The following is an 11,164-nucleotide window of genomic DNA, read 5'->3' on the forward strand; positions in this document are numbered from 1 at the left end:
GTTTGGCTAATATTTGAACTAGCTCCTGGACAGTAAACATGTCAATCACAGGGCACTATAGAAAACTATTCACACATTCGGCCAATTTTGAGTTTTCAGTTACCATGAAATACGGTACATGTTTTTAGAGGATGTGTTTGGTATCTTAACCGAGGATGATACTATAAGTAGTATAATGGTCAATTATTTTGATCCCTTATGTACTGGGCACCACTGTATGCTTAGAGATTATGTATTGCGGCAACTTTCCATGCTTGTTTTTCTATGTTCTAAATATGACACTGTCACCACTGTCACTTATAGATGATCAAAGAGATGTACAGCTGCAAGCATAGCCTTAGTGCTCTTTCGTCAGACAGTTGGAAGTCAAAGCCTTGTCAAGGACTATACAGTAGTGGCAATGATGACTGCTTTCTCCCCCCACAGTTCTTGGTAAGTCTGGCAGTTGTAACCATTGACACTTAACTCACATTGCCAGCTCCTCTAACCTCTGTGCTACTGCCACAAATGTTACAGCTGCTCAGTTTGGAGACTAGCTGTGCATATGGAGATTGAACACTGATCTGTTTTCCCCCAGTGGGAATGGTATGGAAGTGTTGTATGGACTCTGTCTTTTATTTTCAACACCCTACTCCCAGGTGGTGACAGCCCAGTGCTAAGTGCGGTAATCGCCAATTGATTTTGGTCTCTTTTTTTGTTGGTGGCTGGACATAAATCAAAGTGTCTGTCAGGACCTCAATGTAGGTGGGGAGGGGTAAGGATGTTGTGCATGTCTGTCTGTGTTTGTGTGTGCGTTCGTGTGTGTGGGAGAAGTTGTGTGTAATAGGGGTGGCGAGTGTTCTGTTTGGACTGGGAGAGTGTCAACAATTAATCCAGCCTCTGATCTGCAGGCCACAACTTCCTTGACCCTCAGTCACAGTCCAAATGGGACCACGGAAACAGCAATGAACTAAAATCAACAGAGCATGGCAGTCTTAAATGATTTGAAAGCATTATCCTGTAGGTTATTTGGCCCTGAATCTAAACAAACCCCTAAATGTTCATGTTCAAATATAAATTTGCAACAACAATCCACACTCTAATATCCTTGCAACCAATTTTATTTTTAGCATGCCGTAGCAACTATTTCATGTTCTTTCTTTTCTAGAGAACACATTTTCTGAGAAAAAAAAAAACATTCTGTTCCCCTCCCTCAAGAATCCAAGACACAGGAAAATAAGATGAATCAAGCAGAAAGATTACAGATGTGAGCAACACCAAAACCGTGTTAATCCCTTTAATTTAATTATGGTAAATAAGTACAAAGCTTTCATCTAAACAAAACACAAAATGCAGGAGTTCAGCAGGCACTGATGGGGGGGGGGGCTCTGATGCAAGCAGGCTTCCCAGTGGGAGGCCCAAGTCTCCAGGGATACCTCCGAGCTCCCAAGCCCCCTACCGAGTTGCTTCCCTCAAAACCTCTCCCTAGCTTGGTACTAGCCCAGCTAGCTAGACACTATGGCTGAGACAATGAGCTTTGCACCACACACAGTATGTGACCAGCTGTGGCCATTCCAATGCGAACCTCATGGGAATGTAGCGAGAGGGGAAGGTTGGAGGGTGTGTTTTGTGTCAGGTCTGAGAATTAAACAGTCATCTGCCAGATTACTTCGGGGCCTGGCCCGCTCATTATTCCTGAAATGGTTCTGTGTGGCACTAACCTGTTAACCCAGACCCGGCTGACATCAGAACCTCCTCCGCTATGAAAGAGAATATCTGTTCCCTGCAATGAACACAGAACTGAGATGAGGAGCGGAGGGGGCTGAGAAGGGGAGTATGTTTTTGAAACAGTTACAATCTGTTTGGATTAGGCCCATTGCCGAAGACACATGGAAATGATGGGCAGCCAGAACGAGGGGAGGAAAGGACTTGGTGGGGGGAACAGAGAGGAGAGGTAGGGAGACAGATGGAGAGGGAAGGTGGTGGTGGAGGGGTTGAGTAGAGGCAATGGGGGAGGTGAAGAGAGTTGAGGGGTCGGAGACTGGAATCTTAGGATCTAAGGCTCTTTTGGCTTGATGGTTCCCAGATGTTGCAGACCCCTCTCCCCTCCTTCCCCTCAGGTTTTCTCTGCTGTGATGAATACACAGGAGCCCAGTTAGCCATGTGGGACAGATGGGTCAGTGGTTGTGTGGAGATGGGCCTCCTGTGGACCAGAGGAAATGGGAGGTGAGCGGCATCCTCTCCTCCCATCAGCCACAGGCCAGAGAGGGCAGGACTGAATGTGTTTTCTCACCATCATTCCACCTTTCGCAATCTCACTGGATGAGGGATGCTCGTTGGAGTTTGCACAGATGTGTGAATAATATATATCAATGCCTACGATCTTCACACATACAGCAGCTCTAGCCTGGCATGGACTGTAAATGTTGATTGATTGAGACGCAAATATGTTTGTAGTATAGGGATTAGGGTGGGGTATCACATCCTGAACTTTTTTTATCACCAACCGAAACCTGCCAGTCCCACCGGGTACCGATTTACGTAAAATCCAACAAAGCCATGTTACGGTGTCTGGGTTGCGTGTGACCAGTTCATCCTATTCTATTTTAATGTTGAAATTTTAAAGGCAACAAAGCCCTTTACTCAAAAAACTTTCTAACATAAGTTATGTCAAGCTCCACTTTTCCAAAAACAAAATCCGGTACCGTTGAGTACCAATATCGATTCCCAGGTACCTGGAATTAGAACCAAATGGGTTCAAATGTGAACGGTAGCCATCACTATGGACCCTATTGGGATCCCTATTGGGATGGGTACGTATTACGGTAATTTTATAGGTATCGATTCACGTAAAATCAAACGGTACCGTATTTCGATACCTTTTTTGCATGTGACATTACCTCCAGTTGAAAACTCGCCACTGGCCTAAGCACTTCGGATATCCGTAGCTGACCGCCTCTAGTTAATTTTGCAATTTTCCATTCCAACAAAGCAAGCATGCCCGATAAAGAGCGGTCAAAAGTAAGTCTCCACTTTTCAAGCTAGCTCGGTGCTCTGCCACATACATGCAGATGATTAGCAATAGTGATTTTACATAGCGATTTCCACACCTCCAAATTTGGTAATTAAAATTACAAATAAGATGCACGTTACAATCAAACAATTAACATACTTACAACCAAACACTCTGTGGGTCTCAATAAAAGAAAAACTAGCACATTCACTTTAATAGCACAGAATACTTCCTAAAAATTGCAACAAAACCGTGGACAAACTGAAAAGAATGCACACTTGCAAATGAAAATTGGAAGAGTGAGAAAACAAGATATAACAACTGGGCAGCACAGTGTTAAATGCTAAAGGGGAACTGCACTTTTTTGGAATTTTGCCTATCATTCACAATCCTTATGTGAGACAAGAACTTATGTTTTTCTTTTTTTATGCATTCTAAATACTAAATAAATGCGATCTAAAGTTCGCCTAAGGAGCCTATTGGAGTCCCTCTATTCTGCCTATAAAGCCCTTAAAAGCACATCCAAACACTTACATTAAGGTTTTATATACATGCTGTAAGTAAATATCTAAAGTAGTAACGAACACATTCATAATAACTAGGGGTGTAAAAAATATTCGGTACAAATTTATAACCGGTTTTAACTTAAGATATATGATTACATTGTTTGGCGAGCCCCTGGATCGATCTATATCTGGTATGGATCGGTCGATGTCCGGTTGGAAAGTCATGAATCGGTTGACTGGGGATCTTTTATAAAGTATGGCCGCTCTAATCTTGCGAAACTTGTGTGATGACATATAACGAGTGTAACATTCTCGTTTGCGACTGTCGACATCAACAGAGCAGCATGGCAGACAGCACCAAAAGTGTTAACAAACAATGCTCCCCTAATAGGAATGTATACGCAGTACCGGTATTTTTAGGTACCAGTTGCTAATTGGGTTGGTCCAAGCGGACCGTTAAAATTCTGGACTAATGATACTGCTATCCTTACATTTCATTTGTATCCATCTCACCGTCGTAATTATGACACGCACGCGCTAAAACATTCAGGTGCTGCTGAAAAGCATTAAAAAAGACATAGCGGAACAACCAATCGGAGTCAAACTTTCACCGTCCCACTTCCGGGCACGCGGAAGTAAACAGAATCATAGATTTGCGGTTAAAACATATGCTGAAAGTCGCAAAAATTGCCCCAATGTGACTGAGATGCTGTCATTGAGAAGAAAAGGGGAAACATATTTACCGTGCACTGGACTCACCCGCATGACTTCTACGTGTCAGGTGGTTTGTTTTTTTGCAAATATGAGGACTACTTGTCACCATAAAGCTGTGTGAAAAACACCTGCTACTACTGCAGCCAATTGTGGATGCGACCACCGATTACACATCTTCATTGGTAATTTCATAATAACTTATCAGCTTCTGATACAATAGTTGGACTACTGTGGTGTTATAACACCTCTCTCCTTGATGCACAGCATGCTTTTCTCTGTATTTAATTAATCATATATATGTTGCTACCGCAGGTAACGAGAATCGTAGCGTATTGGTTAAAATTTGAAACGTACCCATCCCTAGTTTGTAATAGTTCATAATTCGACAACATTATTCGCTGCATATACGCAACGGTTTCATTAGGTACGTTTACATTTACAATTTATTGTGATCTGTTACAAGTGCTGAATAATTTGGTGTCTGCAAATAATGGCAATATAATGGCACTAACAATATAATTGTCATTAACATTCCTCAATAATTTATCTTCCATGCATGTAGTTTAGAGCATAGTCTATATATATATATTTTTTTTCAATTTCAAATTTGTATTCTCCATAGGACCAAATGTTGATATAAATACCGTATTTTTCGGAGTATAAGTCGCACCGGAGTATAAGTCGCACCTGCCGAAAATGCATAATAAAGAAGGAAAAAAAACATATATAAGTCGCACTGGAGAATAAGTTACATTTTTTGGGGAAATTTATTTGATAAAACCCAACACCAAGAATAGACATTTGAAAGGCAATTTAAAATAAATAAAGAATAGTGAACAACAGGCTGATTAAGTGTACGTTATATGAGGCATACATAACCAACTGAGAACGTGCCTGGTATGTTAACGTAACATATTATGGTAAGAGTCATTCAAATAACTATAACATATAGAACATGCTATACGTTTACCAAACAATCTGTCACTCCTAATCGCTAAATCCGATGAAATCTTATATGTCTAGTCCAGTGGTTCTTAACCTTGTTGGAGGTACCGAACCCCACCAGTTTCATATGCACATTCACCGAACCCTTCTTTAGTGAAAAATAAAACTTTTTTTTTTTTCAAATTCAAGAAAAAGTTGTATGTTTTTTTAATGGTGCACAAAATGAACCGTGCATGAACATCACCTTGTTCAAAGAACAAAACCAACACAGTGCATGAACTCACAACAAATTACACGCCTTACACACATTACCATGAATTGATTAACGTGGACCCCAACTTAAACAAGTTGAAAAACTTATTCGGGTGTTACCATTTAGGGGTCAATTGTATGGAATATGTACTGAACTGAGTAAACTGTACTGTTTCATATAATGTATTCTCTTCCTTTGCAATCTGCTAGTAAAAGTTTCAATCGATCAATCAAACAACCTGCAAATCAGATGGAAAATTAGAGGGAACATTGTTTGGGGGTATCCATAATACGCCTGGTGTTTTACACCAGGGAGAAGTTTTTATTTACACGATAAGTCGGATGTGTCTTTACCTCCGTGGCAGAAGAACCCCTGAGGCCGACTCACCGAACCCCTAGGGTTCGATCGAACCCAGGTTAAGAACCACTGGTCTAGTCTCTTACGTGAATGAGCTTAATAATATTATTTGATATTTTACGGTAATGTGTTAATAATTTCACACATAAGTCGCTCCTGAGTATAATTCGCACCCCCGGCCAAACTATGAAAAAAACTGCGACTTATAGTCCGAAAAATACGGTACTTATTTTCAGGGTCAACTTGTCATCGTCAAGCTATCACCTTAATAAATGTACAGGCGATGTTTAAGTAGTATTTAAAACCGCTAACAATCATGCATGTGTAGCAAGTTGACATAATGGCGTATGTAGTGAGCTCACTTCTTCCATCCATATATATTCTTCCACTTATCCGAAGTCAGGTAATGGGGGTATCAGCTTACAGACCAGACTTCATGCAGGTCCTTCTGGGAATCCCAAGGCATTCCCTGACCGGCTGAAAGACGGTCTCTCCAACATGTCCTGGGTCTTCCTGGAGGCCTCCGACCGACGGGACGTACCCTGAACAACTTCCCAGGGAGGCATCCTGACCAGATGCCCGAGCAACCTCATTTGGCTCCTCTCAATATTGAGGAGTAGCGGCTTTGATCTGAATTACATTCGATCAATCAATCAATCAATCAATCAATCAATCAATCAATCAATCAATCAATCAATCAATCAATCCAAACTTTATTTAAATAACACTATTCATAAACAGGGAAGTTGGAACACAGTGTTTTACACCACTTTAGAAAGAAAAAACACACACAAAGCACCATTGTCAAGGCATGGCAGTAAAAATTGAAGAAAACCCCACCCTTGAGATGCCCACTCTTGAGAATACCTAAAAATGTGCGTTATCGAAAGTAGAATACAAAATATATTGTAAAAATGTACATAAAATGAAAATGAAACATAAATAATCCATCTATCCACTTATCCATTTTATTCCGCTTATTCAAGGTCGGGTCACGAAGGCATCAGCATAAGCAGAGAAGCCCGGGCTTCCCTCTTCCTAGGCACTTTGTCCTGTGGTAAACATAAATAATAAATTAATATATTAAAATAATAATAGTCAAACAATAGACTAACAATAGACAAAAACATAAACAAATGTAAGAACCTAAGAAGCGTTGAACATTTTCAGCAAAAAGCTATATTAAAAACAAGTACCTTTAGCATTTTAATTTTTTTTTTCAATAAATATTAACAGCCTCTGCAATCCCGAGACTCTCCAGAAGGTTGCTTCTCAGGTGGGGGCCATAGTGGCTAAATGCTGCCTCGTTATGGGCCTTTGCCTGGCGTTTGGTAAAGATAAAAGGCTGGTGCCAGAAGATCTGCAAGGGTTGATAGGGTAAAAACAGGTCAAATAGATGAGGCGCAAGGCCATTAAGACATTTAAAAATTAATAGTAGAACTTCAAAATCGACCCTGAAACGGACAGGAAGCCAATGCAACGACTTTAAAACTAGTGTAATGTGGTTCCCCCCTGTGGCACTGATCAGCGCATGTGCAGCTGAGTTTTTTTAATAATTGTAGATATCTAATATTCATTTGGGAAGACCAAAGAGCAGGGCATTACAAGAGTCTGAACGGCAGGAAATAAAAGCATGCATTAACATATCCGTGCTGGACTTAGAAATGAGCGGGATCTGGCTATGTTCCTAAGATGATAAAAATATGTCTAATATTTTTGATATGTGGGTTGAAAGTCAATTCAGAGTCAAAAATCACACCCAGATTTTGTATGCATTGTGTTGGTTTAATACCCTGTAATTTTGGTTAAAGTTTCTCTTTCGGGCCTTCAGGACCTATAACTGACAAGAGTTTCTCACGTTATTTTTAAGGGAGAGCCCCACCACCAAATGGAGGACACTCATTGTACCCGCGATCTTGTCCTTTGGGTCAATATCCAAAGCTCATGGCCATAGTTGAGGGGGTGGCAAATTGAGAGCTTTGCCTCCTGGCTGAGCTTCCGCTTCACCACCATCTCACAATACCTTATTCCCTCACTCCTGAACAAGACCCTACTTAAACTCCTCAACTTGGGGTAGGATCTCATCTCTGATCCGTAGATGGCACTCCACCATGGACTCGGACTTAGACGTGCTGATTATCATCCCAGTCGCTTCACACTCGGTTGCGGACTGATACAGTCAGAGCTGAAGATCACGGCCCAACTAAACCAGCATGACCACATCATCTGCATAAAGCAGATCCCCAATTTGGCAGCCACCAAACTGAACCCCTTCAACACCCTGACTGCCCCTAAAAAATCTGTCCATAAAAGTTATGAACAGAACAGTTGACAAAGGACAGCCCCTTCTAAGTGCAACTTTTACTGGAAATTTGCCTGACTTACTGCTGGCAAAGCAGATCAAGCTCTGTCATACAGACAGCATACTGCCAAAATCAGGGGGTCCGATTCCCCATACTCATGGACAGTGATCGTAATAACAGCTTTATATAATAACGGCGAGAGTAGCGTCGTTACTTTTATAAATAATCAAATTATTTACTTTTTGGTCTGTTAAAACGCTGTTAGTGGAAGAAGGACACCATCCTTCATCCCACTGGGGTGACTTTTTCCTTGCCCGTATGTGGGCTCTGTACCGAGGATGTTGTTGTGGCTTGTGCAGCCCTTTGAGACACTTGTGATTTAGGGCTATTGAAATAAACATTGATTGATTGATTGATTGATTGATTGATCCTCACCATACATGTGTTGACAGTGCACTGCTTCACATTACTGAGATGGTGAATGGTGGTCTTGAATCTCTTTAAAGCTGTCTGGAAGTTGTTGTCCATGGCTTCGGGGAAGTTCTCCATGTCAAAGTTTTTACATCGGCGACTGCTAAAGCCGCACACTGCTTGGCCTATTGGTATCTTTCAGGTGCCTCCTAAGTTCCATAGGCCAAAAAGGCCAAAATATCTTCTTCAGCGCGATGGAATTCTTCACCTTTGCTGTCCACCTGGTCCTGGTATTACCGCCTCAACAGACACCAACCATTTTGCGGCCACAGCTCTGATCGGCAGCCTTGACCACAGAGGCGCGTAACATGCGTCATCTCACTTCTTCAAATTCTTAATCCTCACATACTTTAATTCTCGTATAAATACACTAAGGTCGGATGTCTGCGCATTTTTCTAAGAATATTTGTTCAAATTCCGAATCGCATGACCTTAAGAATGTTTGACTTTAGATGCCGATGCCATGGCCACACTGCAGCCAGCGCTGACAATAGGGTACTGTTAGATTTACAGCCTTATGAGCCATGTTTCAGGCATGTTCTCATCCACCTACAGTACGTGCTGAAAGGCTGTAGAGTCTTCTTTCTGCTCTACACTGCCTCTGCTGCCTTGATGCTCATCTTCGGCCCCCAAAAATTGAAGCTATATACTAAAAAGTTGTTGGCAGGCCTCTGAAAGTCAAACATTTGTCAACATTTTGCAAGATGTCAACACTTGGAACAACAGCCACCGTAGCTCATAGCCACTTGCGTTCCTCCACCAATATTTGTTAATAGACATTGGAGGCCAATATACAATATACAGTCATGGTCAAATGTTTACAAACACTTGTAAAGGACATAATGTCATGGCTGTCTTGAGTTTCCAATAATTTCTACAACTCTTATTTTTTGTGATAGAGTGATTGGAGCACATACTTTTTTGTCACAAAAAAACATTTATGAAGTTTGGTTCTTTTATGAATTTATTATGGGTCTACTGAAATTGTGACCAAATCTGCTGGGTCAAAAGTATACATACAGCAATGTTAATATTTGGTTACATGTCCCTTGGCAAGTTTGGGACCAAGACCACTTCTATAGACAAAATTGGTGCAGTTCAGATAAATGTGTTGGTTTTCTGACATGGACTTGTTTCTTCAACATTGTCCACATGTTTAAGTCAGGACTTTGGGAAGATCATTCTAAAACCTTAATTCTAGCCTGATTTAGCCATTCCTTTACCACTTTTGACGTGTGTTTGGGGTCATTGTCCTGTTGGAACACCCATCTGCGCCCAAGACCCAACCTCCGGGCCAATGATTTTAGGTTGTCCTGAAGAATTTGGAGGTAGTCCTCCTTTTTCATTGTCCCATTTACTCTCTGTAAAGCACCAGTACCATTGGCAGCAAAACAGGCCCAGAGCATAATACTACCACCACCATGCTTGATGGTAGGAGTGGTGTTCCTGAGATTAAAGGCCTCACCTTTTCTCCTCCAAACATATCGCTGGGTACTGTGGCCAAACAGCTCAATTTTTGTTTCATCTGGCATCACATGGACAAAGATAAAACCTTCTGGAGGAAAGTTCTGTGGTCAGATGAAACAAAAATTGAGCTGTTTGGCCACAATACCCAGCAATATGTTTGGAGGAGAAAAAGTGAGGCCTTTAATTTAATCAGCCTAAGTCTTCCAGTCAAAAATAACAAAGATTCCATATTTTTCTACTTTGCAGGCTAATAAACCTGCTGTCAAGGCAACATGGATGCAGCCACAGAGAGAGGAGTGTTCCTGGCATCTGCTCAGTTCTAACGCGTGGTGAGATGAAGCCATCCCAGACTTCTTATCCCAAATTGGTGTCTCAAAGCTGGGTGGCTATCACTTAAAATAAGCTGTTTATTTCTTCTGAGCACATAATTGTGACTTGATGCGAGTGTTCACCCACATGCTGGTGCTTTTTTGAGAGAGGAGTTAAGTTGGGAATCTTTCACAGAAGCCTTTGTGGTCATGCTTGTTAAAGACATTCGATCTCTCCCAGTAAAGCTACATGTCCTCCTGGTGATGGTAAATGGTATGATATGCTTTTGCATGTGTGATGTCGAAAACTGAGGTGTGGGAGTCTTTATGATCAGGATTCCACAGCTGCCTCATGTCACTCCTTGACCCAATGCACCTCAAATCCCTCCCCCTGCCACCCCCAAAATAATAAGTCTAGACTGAACTCTGTGTCCCTCCACCTCACAGAAACAGACATGAGAAGATGGATGAAGCTGTAACCGTCTCTCTTCCCCAAAAGGGTTTCTTTCAAGAGTCTCCAAAGAGTTTTTTAGACTTTGCTCTTCACGACAAGACACCATGTCTATTAAAACCATTAATAAATAAAGCATTGCAATATTGCCACCAAAGAAATAGATAGCACACTATTACTTATTTAATCCCTCTGATGAATAATTTATTGTTTATTCCAAATGATCTTTCTTTTGAGTGTACATTTTCGGCTTGGGTATCCCATGTGAATGCAACAAGCATCATATAATTTTGGATAGCCAATTTAGATGACTTGTTGATGGGGAACATATGGCTGGTATAGTGCAAAACTACTTTAGGGGGTTGGGGAAAAAAAGGTTGATGATCATGGTACTGAC

General features: G+C 41.3%; 1 long non-coding RNA gene across 1 annotated transcript; it reads left to right on the top strand.

The window, feature by feature from the left end:
* The first annotated feature begins 354 nt into the window (after positions 1-354).
* On the top strand, positions 355-10,874 carry LOC133651629 (uncharacterized). Its single transcript, XR_009826468.1, has 3 exons — positions 355-432; positions 10,255-10,337; positions 10,764-10,874. It is a non-coding gene; the product is annotated as an uncharacterized LOC133651629 (long non-coding RNA).
* The last annotated feature ends 290 nt before the right edge of the window (positions 10,875-11,164 follow it).

The sequence above is a fragment of the Entelurus aequoreus genome, linkage group LG06 (assembly GCF_033978785.1).
Source record: "Entelurus aequoreus isolate RoL-2023_Sb linkage group LG06, RoL_Eaeq_v1.1, whole genome shotgun sequence".
In the NCBI taxonomy this organism is placed as follows: Eukaryota; Metazoa; Chordata; class Actinopteri; order Syngnathiformes; family Syngnathidae; genus Entelurus; species Entelurus aequoreus.